This window comes from Syngnathus acus, chromosome 1 (genome assembly GCF_901709675.1).
Source record: "Syngnathus acus chromosome 1, fSynAcu1.2, whole genome shotgun sequence".
NCBI lineage: Eukaryota > Metazoa > Chordata > Actinopteri > Syngnathiformes > Syngnathidae > Syngnathus > Syngnathus acus.
This window is the reverse complement of record NC_051087.1, coordinates 8,253,249-8,270,311: the sequence shown is the minus strand read 5'-3', so window position 1 is coordinate 8,270,311 and position 17,063 is coordinate 8,253,249. Positions and strand designations below refer to the sequence as shown.

Here is a 17,063-nt window from a genome sequence, read left to right as displayed (position 1 = left end):
TAGTAAGACTCCACACTTTAATTCAGCCGATAGACTGATTAAGGTGCCTCAGGGCTGTTGCTTTGGTTAGCAATATGATCCAAATGGGATCAGCAGTTAACTCTTTAATATCCATGTGTGAGCAATATCAAGTATCGACTGAAGTAATTAAAGTTACAAGCCATTCCCTGTTCTGGGGGGGAAAAACAAGGCGTCTTTTTGAGAGAGACATTTGTCTTAAGAGGACGACCAATTGCTGAACTGAATTACCAGTACAATAGAGACAAACTTTACATGTGACACCTACAAATATAAATGTTCTGTTCTAGACTTAAGTTTGAGTTTTACTGGATGCACAGTATTGATGTTGTGTCTTCTCCGCTCACATGCTTTCTCTCCAGGAACTATAGCTTCCTCCCACAAAAGGAAAACTGCATTTTAATTGAATTGAAGACTATAAATTGCCAATGGGTGTAAATGTGAGTGTAATTAGTTGTCTCTTTTTATTTGTCAGCCCTGTGATTGACGAATGATCAGTCCCAGGCCTTGCTTCTCTTCTTATGCCAACTGGGATAGACTCCAACAGTTGAGTATCCTACACGAGATAAGCGCATACTGTTATTTACATTGCCTGCCAAAAGACCCTGGACAGGGTAAGTGTAAGATGGAAGTTTTGACATGCTGCCTTGACTTTCTGTTCTATTTATTGTTCTTCTTGTTACCTGACTGCACGTGTTCATCTTCTTTGTGTGGAGTGCAGAGCCGAAGCAGAGAACCAAGGACACTTAAGAGGAGTGGACCTTTTCTAATTATTTACCTTGATTAACACCGGGCAATTTGGTGACACAAAGTAGTCTCGACTTAAGATCAGGTACTGGTAAGAGTAGGTCTAAGTTGTGGGACTGATGGCATTTCAGATTCTTTGCTAATATGTGTGGTAAATATATTTTACTTCATTTTACTTCATTCACAAATATGACAACAGAGTTCATGTTTGCATGAGGTTGGGGCATGGTAAAAAAAAAATGGCTTTGATCCATAATTGACTTCAATTCTATTTTAATATTGATCCGCATGCTTTTCTTACAGCCCTGTTTTTCAATGTTAAATTGTTTGAAGGCCATTGAACTGCTTATCTTCAATTTTATTTTGAGGGTCTTCACTGGTTCCCTTTGTCTTAAGTACTCGTTTCACTGAGGCCGTGGAAGCCAGGGAGCAGGGGTGAGTGTGGAGCCGAGGGCTGGATAAGAATGAGAAAAAGTAGAAAGAGGGAGGCGAAGGATAAAGCAGACACAGAGGCGAGTGCAGAAAGGCAGACAGAAGTGGATGGCGAGTGGAGAAGAGAGCGAATGAGAGAGTGGGAAGATAAGACACCAGAGAAGGGTTGAGTCCATTAGTTGTCGTGCAGCAGGATTCATCGGTGGCAGGAGAAATGGACACTGGCTACAAGGCACCACTATCAGCCTATCTGTGTCCGTCTCCACCTCCACAACTCTCTTTACCGTGTACTTTTGAGAGACACTTTCTCTATCTTCCTATTCACCACCTAATTTGCTCTCCCGGTGAAAGGCTGTTTTTGCGATGATTATAACAAGAATAGTTGGGAATCCAAAAATGCTGACGCTTGACTAGTCTCTCGTAAAAACAAAAGTAAACGCACCGACTTTCCAATTTGTTTTATTGGTCTCAAACACATATGAACCTATTAGCTTCCTCTCTATAGGGGCCCTGTTTGTTAAAAAGGCAGGCCCAAGGTCTTATGTCCTGGCTATGACCCCCTTTCTCAAAATAGGGTAAAGTTAAACTTTCGTAAGGTCGTTGAAGATTAACGGGAGAGTCTGGCTTTGTGACAGCAGACACCTGCTGTTCATATGATCCTTATTATCTCCCCAGATGCTACCGACTCCTCTCAGGGAAGCAAGTTAGGTTAATTGGTTAACTAAACTGAATTTCAACGGTACTCTGGGGCTATATTGCATTGGCAAAGTTTCCATCCTCTGAAAGAAAATGCACTTTTCTGTTTATCAAAGCAGCGAACACAAACAAACACTTGGCCTGAATAAACATGCAAGTTTTATGTCAAAATCCTTTTTCAATGTGTGTGTAATTGCATGTGTGCCTGTTATGTGTGCACACATGCATGTGTTGACAATACAATAAATGCATACTTTATAAATGTATTACCTCCATTTAGACAAATCTAATGGAGTACAGTATAATCCTACAGTTGTGAAGTAAATCATCTTTATAATGATCCAGTTATATCGAAGGAGAGAGTTGATGATTTATTCTAATGGTCCTCTTAGCAGGAGCAATTTGTGTTGGTGCATACAAGTGCATCATCTACCCATAGTAAAAGATTTGCATCACCACCAGTCCGACCACTCCTGTCACAAGATGCTTTGCTTTCTAGTGTGTCTGTCTTTACACCGCAGGGGCTTTATTCCACTTCACTTAACACATATACACGGTGACTGAACTATCATAAAATATCAAGGAATGGACCCATGATGCCATGTGGCAATAAACCAAAACATGTCCAATGGTGCATTGTCATCCTGTATATTCCACAACATCATGTGTAAATGTCACTGTGCATTGTGATGGGAATATTACAAGACAAGAGACACATACTGCAGTTTCAAAACTTCACTGGATGAAACTTAAACCTCCATTGAACCTATAAACAATAAGTGGGACTAAATCTATATGCACTTTTGGGGACTAATGTAATTATTAAGACAGAACAGAACAAAACATATGTGTCGTTGATTAAATGAAAACTGGGCTAAAGTCTATGGACATTTTAGTTCACAGCAAAGATGAGGAAAATATTACTATACGTTTTGTTCCCTCGAACATGTTCTTGCGGAATTCAGAGCAAAATCACGCTTGATGGTGAGTTCATTTGTCAAAATAACGTCAGGTCAGTAGGTGGCAAGTTGCCAGTCACAGCAAAATGATCACTGCATAATATATTCCATCTGTTGCGAACAAACCAAACAAACCAAAACGATTTTGCTGTCTGTTGATTCAGATTGTACGCACCAGAAAAGTGTTTGTGCCAGATGTGTGTCTTGATCTGTGCTGAAAAATCAAAAGAAAGCAACTTTGGCACATCACTTAACATATTTCACGTTTGTTTCACCATGTGCGGAAATGTCTCACTTTGGAAAATTTAAATGTAACTACTTAAATTGTGTGAGATATTTGCCCCAACTAACCACTTAATGTCTGCCTGAACCACTGCACAATCAACAACGTCAGACAAAGAAATGAAACTGGCCGGGATTCAAAAGTGAATCTGACAAGTCATATTCGGCTTAATGTGCACAGTGTATGCCCGGATTTTGGCAACAGATGTTGTAACGAAGTAAATTATGAATTAATGAATGAATAATAAGCAATATAGAGGCTTGGGAGAGGTTTTAAATATATTCAGACACAATCGGAGCCTTGCGCTTGTGACTACGTACTCTGCAATGTATGACATAGATATTTTATAATTATATATGGTATGATGTACTTTTACGAACAAAAATAATCTAAACACAGACATACACACAAATGAGAGGGAAAGGTAACGTGGGGATAATAGGATTTAATTTTGCTTTCCATCAAATGTGAAGAATAAAACCAACAGCATTCACTTAACAAAAACAAATACAGACAAGCGATAAGAATACAGGGAAAATACTATTTTCTTAAGTCATCTTTATTTCAGATGCATTTACTGTACAAAGCTTTCAAAATCCATTAGGAGAAACGTCAAATCACACTAGCAGCAACCGACAAGGGGTTCTTCAAAGCGTTTGTCAGATCGCACCGTCTCATCCCTGCTAGCAATGAGGCTCGGGACATCACCATGTTGAAAAGTTTCATTTTTATGCGAAAGGCTACAGTCTGGCCTGAATTGGACACCGATGCATAGTCATGCTGTCTCATTATGTAACCACAGGAATATTAATGCATTTGGGGTGTGAGGTAAATGTCAAGTCAGACACTGCTGTGCTGCATTCTGCAAAAGCGTGGATAAAAATATATATACAGTGCACAGTCTTGCACTGTATGTAAATTTGGTATGCAGTCAGACAGTGGGATAGTGGTGGAGTTGATGGATGAAGAAGAACAAGGCATGCATGAGCACCCCCCCCCCACACACACACACACACATAAATCACACGATTTAAGATTCCTAGCTGAAATGTGTAAAGGTGTAATTAGTATGCATGTCTGTTCTTCCTGGCATATGTGAAGTACTTGGGGAAATTCAATGGGCCTGACAATCAGCATAAAACAGCCATACTCTCCTCTCATCTTCTTGTATCCAATCAATTGTTGGCCTTCAAATGTCTGACATTCTGTTTATCTTCTATTAGCCGCTTCAGTGTCAGGAACAGCAAATACAGCATTAGTAGTGGAGATGGCCACTCAAAAAAATCCCTCTTCCTTTGGATTACATTGATAGGGTAAAGTTGTAATTTGTAAATTTGTATTTGACACACATTATCTTCTTGGACACACCTCGTACGTAAGAACTAAACTTCTTCACATTCAAATGCACAAGGCACCCTTTGAAAGTCATTGCAGATGGTTAAAATCCAGATTTCCTTTTGTCGCCGTCTACTAACAATCCTACTTCATTCGTTCACTTTTTAGTGTAATTTGATTCACCATGTCCTCATACATATCAGCTTAACCCTAACACTTATTAAATTGTCTTACCAAAGAACTAATAAAAACATATTGATTTTTTAAAACAAATGTATATTTAGTTTGAATTAAAGTTGTGTGACTAAATTAGACATTAAACCAAAAATAATATAGATTTGATTCAAAATGTATAATAAACAGACTGATGGCTTTATGAGGTTGTCGGATGCATGTCTATAATGCAATGTTACAACCTGAGAGGAACACTAAAGACTCATTACTATCGCTGTGGACAGAAGTTATGAAACCATGTCAAAAATATTAAATGTACACCAGCAACTTAGATGGTGCTTACTTTTCCATCCTGGGTTTTTCATGTTCTCTCCATGTCTGTGTGGGTGATCTGTGGGTCACAACTAAAACCATCTAGGGTCAGTTTCCTGCCACACTTTGAATAGACAGAGCAACATGAATAAGTACATTTTGATTACCTATGAATAAAGGTAAAATTGTCTTTCAAGTTAATGCACATTAACAATCACAGCGCATTCTGTCAACTGATGAGTGTAAGTACAAGATGTGAGCATGTGCATGAGCTATTCCAAAAGTGTGTCGATGAGGACTCGGGTGTTTAGTAAGTGGATAAAGCTGTCATTCTCAAACATGCTGACACCTGCATAGGACAACTAAAGATGCACACAAGCAAGTAAGTAACAGCGCAACTGTCTAAAAATACGGACAATTACAATATGAGACTGTCTCTCTGGGCGCCATCAAACACAGGAAAACACAAACAGTGTGTGGAAATCAGAACACATGCAAACAAGCCTACTGTGCGGTGAAGCGTTAACTATTTGAGCTGATTTACAAGAATGCTCTGCAGGCATATTGTGAAGAGAACTTAAAAGCATAATATTTTGCTGCCCAAAACAAAACAGCTGTTCCCATTTAAACAAACAATGCCGAATATAAAAAAGCACTGAGGTACAGGAGGAATAAATCACACAAAGAATGTTTTTTCAAATTATGATGATGAATCCATCCATTTTCTAGAATACTTGCCCTTCATTTTTCAAACTTTTTCTCTCCACTCTGCTTCCCCAAAAAATCTTCACCAAGGAAATTTTAGAACGTCTCAGCCCATATTCGCTGACTGTCAAGCAAGACAAGGGCAATACAGTAAGTGACAAGATATTTTAGCCAATCATTAGCTTCAATAAAGACACAATAACAATGCACAATTGTTAGTGAGCTGTTTAATGCAAAATGCCTTGAAATTGGCCTGTAAAAAAATAAAAATAAAGGAATCGTTTCCCACGGATCAAAAATAAAGAAGAAAGGCTGTTGCAGAGAAGGCTTATTTTTTTTCTTTCTTGTTTTTAATTACACACGTGTTTCTCTTCATCATTTCAATTCCTTTATCAGTGAAATTTTATGCTGGTCCAACACTGATACGGCGATACAATCCTATTTATAGAAGCTCCTGAGTGACGAGTTGTTCTCATTTGTCTCTGTCTAGATTTATCTGTGTCTATTGATGTCTTTTTTTTTTCCCAGGACCCGTGAGACTAATTAGCAGATGGTGCGAATGGACAGGAAATTTGGGAGGTATGACCAGAGAAAAGGAGCATTCATTTTAAACTGCTTTTTCTTTTCAAACTACTTAGATGCATAACATTAGCTGTAGACTGATGACTGAAAATTTTCATTTTGCCCAGTTATTCTTGGCAGCTTAAAGTCTCGGAAAGGGAAAAGTTTACCATAGATCAGGTATGGAAAATAGGTTATTTTACAAGTAATATCATTAGGTTATAAAACAATAGCTCTTTGAGCATTCGGCCATTATACAAACAATGATTTTTTTTTTCTCCCGCTAGAATCAGGGGTGTCAAACTCATTTTTGTCGCAGGCCGCATCGTAGTCACAGTTTCCTTCGGAGGGCCATTATGATTGTCAACACAAATAAATGTATGAATGTCTCATTATATACAGTATAGGCTACCTGATGACTAACTAGTTTTGAAATCCGAGACTAGTAAAAACTGTTCAGATATTTAAAAAGATGAATGGTAATGAAAAAACTAGCAACATCTCTATTTTTTTTTTTTAAAGTGAAGACAATTTGCCTTTGCAGGATTGACACAGAGTAGATGCATAATTTGTCTTCGCGGCCAAACATAATTACACTGCGGGCCAAAGTTTGACACCCCTGCTTTAGATCCAAAAACCTATATTTTGTAAGCAATTAGATTAAATGTTGGGCAGACAGGGGACTCTGTTACCATTAAGCACTTGGCTATTTTCGATCATTTCTGTGTGCTCTTTGAATTATGTATCATTCCAAAAGTTCAGGCAACCTCTGAGTCCCTTAAGAAAAAGCACTAAAATGCGAGTACCAGCATAAAGTTTATGGAGACCAACTGTGAATGCAGAGACGGTTGATGAACCGGATGTGGCTCACAGGCCCTACTTTGCCCAGGACAAAGTCAAAAGGGTGCATTTTGTCAATTTAATCACTCAAATTATCATGCATTAGAAAGAGCTATGAAGGCTTGTTATCACTTCAGTCATGGCTTATTGTGAAACAAACAAACCCAGTGGGGCCCGCTCAATAATAACGATTCACATGAAAATAGTTTGCTCGTCAACATTTTGTTCTTATAGAAATAGCAGGGCAATTTGTGCTTTTCTTAAGTATGTTCTAAGTGTCTCGGAGTTATTGCCGCCATTATTCAGCTATTCCTGTGCCAGGCAGAAGACACGCCAAGAGTTTTCCTTGAGAAGTCCTCAAAATACAGTGACTTATGCAACTGTCTTTCCACCACAAAAGTGACACCAGCAGTGACACTTCAGCTGCCACTCACAGTCAGCCAGCATCCGGACAGCATATTTAAAAACATTTGGCAAGTTGGAGCCTACACTGCAAAATTGCCTGGATTAAAAATTGCGTGTAAATTGTGATTCAAAGAAAGAAGCTGTGACTTTGAAGGAAGGGCAAAGAAAACATTCTTTTCTGCTCTTATCTAAAATGGTGTAGAACAACAATAAATGTGGCCTTCCTGAAAGTGTGTGAGTACAAGATACAGACACAAAGGGGAATACACTAAGAGATTGCATGAAGATGGCAAGAACAAGATTCTCCAAGGGCACACTGTGAGAAGTGTAATGGACGCCTGCTGAAAGTGTATGTCACTGTGTGTGTGTGTGAGCTGGTGTGTGTGTGCGCGTGTGTGTTTAAATCTTTGCCAGTGACAGAATCAGCACATAGGCTTTATGACCCTGCTCTGAGCTGGCCTACTCCATCATTGTGCCGTCTCCATGCTTCCTCTTTTTTGTACAGCATTTTTTTTCACCTCATACAAATACACTACAAATTCTGTTGTATGAGACAGCTCATGGGCTATATAATAATAAAATGACCATGTTTGTCTTTGGCAAATTTCAATAACTATGGTTGCTAAGTGATGTAAGAGAGTCATTTTCAATCAATCAATCAATCAATCAATCAATCAATCAATCAATCAATCAATCAATCAATCTCCCATGCTACCCAGCTTCATACAGAGTAAAATGGAACCACAACAACAACAAAAAAAAGGAGGACAAATTAAGATTATGAAGGCATCCTTTGCTTTTACTGGCAGCTCAACACAGTATTCCCTAAACACCAGTCCGCCATTTTGGTAACAGGCCATGTAGAGAGCCAGAATTTTTATTATTTTACAGACCATCACAGCCGCTGCACAGTAAGACCGAGATTCCAGCAAAGCCTTTGATATCAGAAGAAACACCGGTCCCTTTTTTTAAATTAGAAAAATAGCAATTAATAATATCGTACTCCATTTAAAACCTGTGATGCCATAATTACATATTTTCAACAGTTTGTGTCACACTTTGCAATTCAGTGGTATTTGTGCTGCTTTTCTGTGTACTGCCACCTGGCGGGCCAGCCTAAGACAGACAGATGGATATACGGTACAACATGGAGAAAGTCTCAGGAGATGTTACCTCCATTTCATAAAGCGACCTCCTGTTTTCAGTACCCTACAGTATCTAGGTTAATAGACGATTTCAAATTCAACCATAATTTATATTACTTGGATGCTAATGCCAACCTGAATTCGAGAACAAATCACTTCTTTCACTTGCCTTACCCATAACCTTGTACACGTTTTTAGGTCATCACAGAATTTTTCTTCCCTCCATTAAATCACTCAAATGTCTAAAATGATACTGTGAAATAAAGAGTGTTTGCATAAACATGACAATTTTGAAGCGGAGCGAAATAGATCACTTGGTCATTCTTTACATTGGATCAGTCACTCTACTGCATTATTAAGTGTGTTATTACGCAAAAAGCACAAACCACCAATGGCTCCGCTATCTCTTTCTATCAGAGTGTTTCACATCGCCCACACCTCCTCAGTGTAGTTTATTATTGCCCCTGCACCATTCACATTTTTACTTCTGTGGCCATCATTCACTCCACTTGCATTTCTTTCTGACATCCTAATTGAGTCTTATGTTGTCAGTCCCGCAGCTCTGCTCAAAGCTCCCTTTCATAGCCTGAACCAAAGAGTGTGAGTGAGTATGTGGTGCGAATGATGTGTGTGATGTATGTCCGGCAGTCACTCATGTCCAAATTTCTATGTGGACTGCTCGTACGTCAACCGGTGAACACTGCACAATAAATGAATGGAATGAGTGGAATAAACAGGCTGGCAAAGTTGGCATGTAATAGAAAAGTAGTTTGAGATAAGAAATTCAATATATTCATCCTAGACTTGTGCTCTCACTCATGCTAGTATTTTATTCTCTTCAAAATGTTTTTTTTTTTAATTACATCCCTTTATCAATCCAATTATTTTGCCCCTTAGAGAAATGAACTCATTGGGAAATTTGTGCCGTTTGATTACCGTAATTTTCGGACTATAAGTCGCGGTTTTCTTTCATAGTTTGGGTGGGGGGGCGACTTATACTCAGGAGCGACTTATATACATATATATGGTTTTTTTTCACTTTTTTGGGCATTTTATGGCTGGTGCGACTTATACTCCGGTGCGACTTATAGTCCGAAAATTACGGTACTTTTTGTTAACCTTGGCCCTCATCTGTAGATACAAATACTGCACCCTCTCAGATGTGCTGTGCTGCACCAAATTGGTTTCTTTGTATTTGACAAACTTGAGCCTTTACTCTCAAAACAGGAGAAAATAAACCACTACAACAAGGCTAGCACTGTTTAATATTGACGCTATGGTAACTCTTTATCATGCTAAGGACACCACAGTGAGTGAATTATACAGGCAACAAAAAACTTGGAGTATTTTGGAGATATACGTAACAATCAGCGTGAAGCCGTGCCAACAAAAGGCACCACAAAAAAAATATAAAGTTCATGAAAATACATAACTCATGATAACAGCTTTATGAGTGGCCTGTTCTTTACTCATTTTTCTAGCTTGTGGGTTTGATATTAAAGTACAGCCAAGACAAGTACCCTTGCATCTTCACATGCATCAAGAGGCCATCACCGATGGCTGTAAGAGAGAGAATCCTGTCACTTTACAAAAAAAAAAATAGTCTTAGTGATAAATAAACTGGAATTACTGTAAGGTTTTTATTCTTCCATCTGCATGGCCCGGTCCAAAATGGAAGTTATTGCAAAATTGAGCCCTGTGGATCATTGTGGGACGGATTTATTGAATGCATTATTATCATCTTTATGATATTTTTTGTACGCCTCTCATGCACCGATTTTAAAGCCGCTTTGATTGGCGGTGAATCAAGTCGGTTGCATTCATGCCCACAATGGCACAAACGCCCCTTTTAAACTGTGCCAAATGCGCGTGTCTGTGAAAATATCAAAAGCCAGTTCAGCCTCCCAGTCAGCAGATTAGACTGAAGTTTAAAGAAACATGACATATTGGCAATTTAACTATTTATTCAGTAATCAGGAGCCTATGCAGCGCATGGAAGAACTATAGAGAGCTACAACAGCCTGGCATCTCCTCAGTTACAAATTGAATGTACCAGAAGCTCAATAAAGATTCAATAGAAACAGCAAAATAAGATAGTTGGCATTTGCCAGAAAAGATCTGGCACATTTTTCATGGGCGTGACATACTGACATACTCCGCTGCTCATCGCGCAAATGCATGTTCTTTACCAATGTGGCCTTATTTAAATTGGAAACAATATAAGTTTCTAATGGTGTACGATTTATTGACATAAAGTTACAAGAAGAAATAATCAACCCCCCAATGTTTTTTTTAAATAACTATGCACAGATTTAACCATGTGTATGAGCAGCACCTTTGGTGAGCACTTCATTGTCTCACTCAAGGACAATGTAGACTTTGTGATCTTGACTTCTTGACAGTTTGACTCAAGGCTCTGGATCTCACACAAAGACAATAAATAGGAAGAAAAGTCTGAGGTAGAAGTGCAAACACATTGTTTTAAGCAGCCATGCTGATGAATGGCACTTCTCAAGTGTTTTTTTTTCTTCTCTCAGTTGGGTGTATAATGTGAATCTGCAGTGCGCACAAGCTGGCAGAAGGTTGGTCCACATTATTTTGAACACTGTCGAGGATTGATTGATCAATTGATTGATATTATTTGAGTACCATGTTTGAAACAGAATACACAAATTACAAAATAAGGCTAATTGAGGATTGATCGATTGATTGATGTCTTTATTTCGAACATTTAAAACATGAAAAGAGAAAAAAATAAAATAACACTTTAAAGTGACATATTTTTTTTTAAAGTCACAGAAAAAAATTGATAATTGTGGAGTAGGTAGAAGGTCAATGAATTCTTGTTCATACATCTGAATTGTGCTGAATTTTGAGGATTACTGTATGTTAATCTAGTTGTATATAATAAATGTACACAGGACTCTGATTTAAAGGAAGTACAAGTGGTCTATTCTACACCCACATGGTGAAATTGAAGCATTTACTAATTTTCAGTTTATAAAAATCCAATATTTATACGATAGCGGGGACCACAATGGTGTATTTTTCCTAAACTGTGGCTTTAAGGGGTCGGGGGAATGGGTTTGTTGCTATATTTAGTTAAATCTGTTCAGTTTAGCATCTTAAAGCGCTTACTAATTCTGCTGAACATGCTGTTGCACATATATTCGGGTTCTCAGCAACAACAAACAGATGCCTTATTCCCAGCATGCAGCATTGACCTGTGCCTGCTGTTACTGCGCAGCAATGACGCATTAATTAGTCTGCTGTTTCAATGGCTTGTTAAGGGACAAATTAGATGAGATACTCGAATAAGGTTGAGGGTGAGGCTGATTTATCGCACTATTACACATTGGGAGTGTCCTTAGACATGCACACAAAATCTCAAAGTTCACAGTAGCCACACTGATTAAACATATCCAGTCCAGCGCAGTTGACGCTCAACATGGCTGATGTATAGTTTTTTCAGTCCCAGAGCAGGCGCCCTAGCTTTGGTGGTTTTCATTGATTTGAAAGTCAAAGTTTGGTACATAAACTTGACTTTGAAGTCAATCATAATTTTCGCATTTGCAACCAATGAGACAAAACTGAAATACAACTTGATTGTCTTTTGCTAATGGAGCCATGCCCTGTAATTTAACGTCACAGCTGAGTATTACAAATTAAGATTCGTAATAAAAAATTACATTGAAAACACACTGAATAACAAATGGCATCACTACAAATGCCAAAATAGAAAAGAAAGTTGATTTAAGGTCACAGAGCTGAATCTTTTTTATTTTTGTTGTCAGGCAGATATTGGTTGTTGAATTGCTCCAAAAGATATTGTCGTGTACAGGTTTGGAGTTGTTTAGAGAAAGGGTTAACTTTATTTCTTGTTTTAGGAGTAACTGTATCCATCCCAATTATGCAGAATACCCTGCTTCCTCTGTAATGCTAATGCATACTTCTATTGCGTTTTGTTTGTATTATTTCAGACAATCTTGACATTACAGTCATTGTATTGAGGGTGGATGAACTCACTGAGGTCCCCATTATTGACATTTCCAACGCGGCCGTATCAATGCGAAGAAACATATTTATGTAAAATGTGAATAAGTCATATCTGAATGGGTTTAATTAAAATGGTGATGATAAACACAACTGAAAAAGTCATGAAGCCCAGAAGAAAAGAATTGATACAAGGACAGGAAGTGGAGGAAAACAGATGCAGGAAATTAAAAATATATGTAAAAGACCCAAAAGGTGTCAGTTGAACTACAAGGACAAAGAGGATAGAACAACGTCAACATGACAGGGGATGGTACAAGAGAATTAGAAGCGGAAAACAAAAGGGAGACATGGGGGGGAAATAGATAGGGTCCATTCCAGTACTGTCACAACAGAGAACACGAGTATGTGTACGTGACAGCCATGTGATCTAAGGTCTTATGTGTCACTGTCCTGCCTCTGCTGCCAGAGCGAACCATTCATCACCTCAACATCTGGTGCCCTTACAGCTCTCTCTTACACACACACATGCACACACACTCCCTTGCATCTTTGTGCCGTGTCCTCTATCATCCAGCATTCTCTTGTTTATCTTCATCGTCTCTCAGCCACTTCGAATCATCCTGAATTCCTCCTAACTTTGTTAGTATTGCCATCTATTCGTTCATCCATCCATTGTACCGCTTATTCTCATGACACCACAAAACAAATATACAGAAGCAATTCCAAGATACAACTTCAAATCAGGATGAAATCATTTACTCCGCATGAAGCCGATGTATTGTTTTTCAATTTGAGATGCTTGTGTTTTGTCACACCTCTATATGTTGGTAATGCCAAGGAAGAGTGGAAGATGTACTGACAATCATTCAACCAGAAATTGGAATTTCTCAAACAAAAGAGGACACAGTTCAGCAGTTAAGTATGATATTAGGAAAAAAATGACGGTATTACAATGCTGGAGTCAGCCTGAAATGTCATGTCCAAATTTATCGAATTTTCTCTTTCTTTCCGACTTTTTTTTTTTTTTTTTGCACAAATCTGTACTATTGGTCAGTCCCTATGTGGGTCAGGTATTTAGAAAAAATTGCTGACCAATCTCAAGTGTTGACAATGGCTTGGCAATGCCACAATGTCAAACGCGACACTTCTCTTGGAAAGTGATTATTTTGGAAACGTTGCCGCACACACTGGAAAGAAGCGAAAATCAACCAAGGGCTCTTGTGGAAAGTTACATGCAGCGAAACTAAAGTTGAACCCTAACATTAAGCGCACAGTGTGATTCCCCATGGAGAATGTGAAAAAGAATGATAATCTTTAGCTGTTGTGTACTGGGAAGAACTGCTGGAATGCCAGAGTCAATAGTAATTGAGCTAATTAAAGAGGGCATGCTGCAGAGAGCAGTTTACCTCTAATAGCTTAACCAAGGCGGAAAATACAGGAAAACAAAGATTAGAAATTATGTTAAATACAGTATATAATTAATATATATATATATATTTTTGTAGAGGCAATATATATTAACAGGATCACCTCTGTTTTATTTTGCACTAAATAATGGTTTGCATAATACTTTTTATAATAGTCATTTGTTCGTAACAATCAGTTTTTAGTAGATTGATACACATTTGGCACTGAGAATGGATTTTTGACAAGACTCATTTTATAGAAGCATCCATACTAATGCCTTTCTCTGGAGTGGACATTGTGTGTAGCCACTTTTTGCTTTTGTCACACATAAACCTTGCCGTTAGCGGATGCCTTTATCAAAATGTTTTCGACAATCACTGAAAGCATACAAATTTAAGGCAAATCCATTTTTTATTTTCCATTTAGGAGATTACATGCCTGCATTTGCCGAAGCCCAACTGCCCCACAAGGTTATCATCTGCCAAAGCGGAATTAAAAACAGCGCTTTGCAGTGAAAGAAATTGTGTTTATATCTAAGTCACCACAGCACAGACTAAAGCATACTCATATTAAGTTTAAATCACAATTATTCTAGAATAACATATTCTGATCATTATTTCATGTATTTTTCCAGGCTTAACTATTTGACGCATAGCTTATTTTTTGGTTCAATTTATTTCCTGGTCGTTATCATCAAAGGTGGATTTGTAATTGCAAAGATGTCATCTGTAATTATTTTGTCATGCTGAAGTACATGTTATAAGTGGGATGTATTATATAACCACCTGCAGTTTAAAGCTGTTTTTAAAGCAGCTGAAATTAGGAAGGTATTGTGATCATAAAAAAAAAAAAAACACCTAAGAACCCAACATACGTAAAGACATGCATACGCGCGTACACGGAATGATAGAGTGCTGTTTGTTGGCAGGGTGCCCGTAACAGGGGAAGAGCAGCAAAGAAACCAATCGGAGAGGAGTAAGCTGCTGTCCTTGGAGTGGACATTTATCACACAGCCTAAAACACACGCACATGAACAGGGAATTAAACACACCACCAGATGTTATGGGCATCATAATACTAGTAGGAACACTGATACAGAGAACGTGCACAAAAATGGGGAAAAAAAAAAAAGTCATTGATTTATGTAGATTTCAAACTGTATTTACTATGCTCAGCAAATACAAAATGGCACGCTCCATATGAGACGTACTCCAAGGACTCATGCCTGGCTGAGTGCAGCAAAAATGTCTTTATCCATCAAAGTTAAAAAACAAACAATAAATAAATAAATAAATGTGCAATGACTGTACAATATTATTTCTGCAAGTCCCTAAATGGAACAAATAATGTTTTTGTTTTTTTTATATAGAAAAAGGGTTAGTTTGGTGTTAGGGTTTTTATATCTAAAATATGTACCTCGGCTCAATAATGGTTGAGAAACACTGCTCCTCGGGTCTATTTCTTAGACTTGTTGGTATCAAGCATGAGGGTAGTTGAACATTTAGGCAAGATGAGGTGATTATTTTCTCTGAACGTTGTGGTTCTACAATAAGTGTCAGAAAACAAAGGAAATGGTTTGAAAAGAATGGCACAGGGGGTATTTCAAAACACAACCCTGCACCCAATGTTTCATCTCATTTCAGCGCAACATTATCCGATGCCTCACAAGTGTCTGGTCTCACACTGGTTGCACCGCCACGGGAAACCAAATCAAAAAGCCAATTTACTTGCAGCTCAGACCACCAAAACCAAAACTTTTCTCCAAAGAGACAGCAATGATTAATCATGACTTCGGGCAAAGTAGGAGAATGTTTCCTCATGATGCTCTTACATTATATACACACACATTTATTGTTGTTGCATCATATTTATATATTGATGTGCCTATTCTACACACTGTACAATCATTATGAGGATAGATTAGATTGTATTATTTTTTGCAATCTGGAGCTGGATAGGCCCTGGCATAACTGTAATTGTAACTGAATGTATTATCAACCTGTTGGTCCAGTATGGTGTAAATTATGTTTCTGTTTGTGTAACTAAAATAAATAAATGAGAGGATAGCACGTACAAAGTTGAGATTTAGCGATGACCAAAAGCACAGAATATGGCTAGTTGCACATACTTGCTCTTACAAGTCAATAACATTGAGAATTCCATGAGTGCCTGATTTAGCCAAATTGAAATGCGATCTTTGATTCAACTGCTTGCTCTTTTCATTTTAGCTATCTCCCCTCTCGCTCCATGACTAATTAGAGAAAAAGGCCCTGAGCTTGGCACAGAGGAAATGAGGGATGGCTGTAGGGCTTGCAGCTGGTACCAAGAACGAGGGCAGGGAAATGAAGGGATCCAGACAGGACAAACACAGGAGATGGACAGATGAAGGCCAAAGTGAAATAGTGCATGGTCCAGATAGAGCCAGAGGACGGGATAATGATGAGACTTCAACTGGGCAGAAAACTGTCAGTGGATGGGGAGAAGTGAAACTGATTGGATAGAAAAAGACTTATGCAGGGTGGAGAGAGAGAGAGAGAGAGAGAGAGAGAGAGAGAGAGAGAGAGAGAGAGAGAGAGAGAGAGAGAGAGAGAGAGAGAGAGAGAGAGAGAGAGAGAGAGAGAGAGAGAGAGAGAGCGAGAGAGAGAGAAGCAGAGAGCTGCTAGGGGGATAGCAGATGTATGCTGTTGAACACTTGTACTCCATCAGAGATACATTCTTCTGAGGCATACAAGTGATGAACAAAGGCCAGGAAGGATTGAGAATACATCTCTTCCTCTGTCCTTTCTCATTTTTACGTCAGCTTCCGCTGGTCTCTTAAGGGGAACATGTAAATACAAGTCAGTAAGCCTTTATGTAATATGACTGCTTCCCACAAGCATACAATGCAGATGCTTGCATAAATCAAATGAAACCTTCAGTGATGGAATACGATTGTCGGTAATGTGACGGTGGGTCACGTCTGCCTTCTCAAGCAATTGCTTCTTGTAATTGAAGAAAGTTGCAAAGAAAATCTGTGAAGTATCAGCCTCAGGCTCTTGTATTGCTTCA

General features: G+C 38.5%; 1 protein-coding gene across 1 annotated transcript in view; it reads right to left on the bottom strand.

The window, feature by feature from the left end:
- Positions 1–17,063, bottom strand: part of LOC119120341 (zeta-sarcoglycan) — a 167,377-nt gene that overhangs the window by 69,949 nt on the left and 80,365 nt on the right. The gene's annotated exons all lie outside the window — the stretch shown is intronic.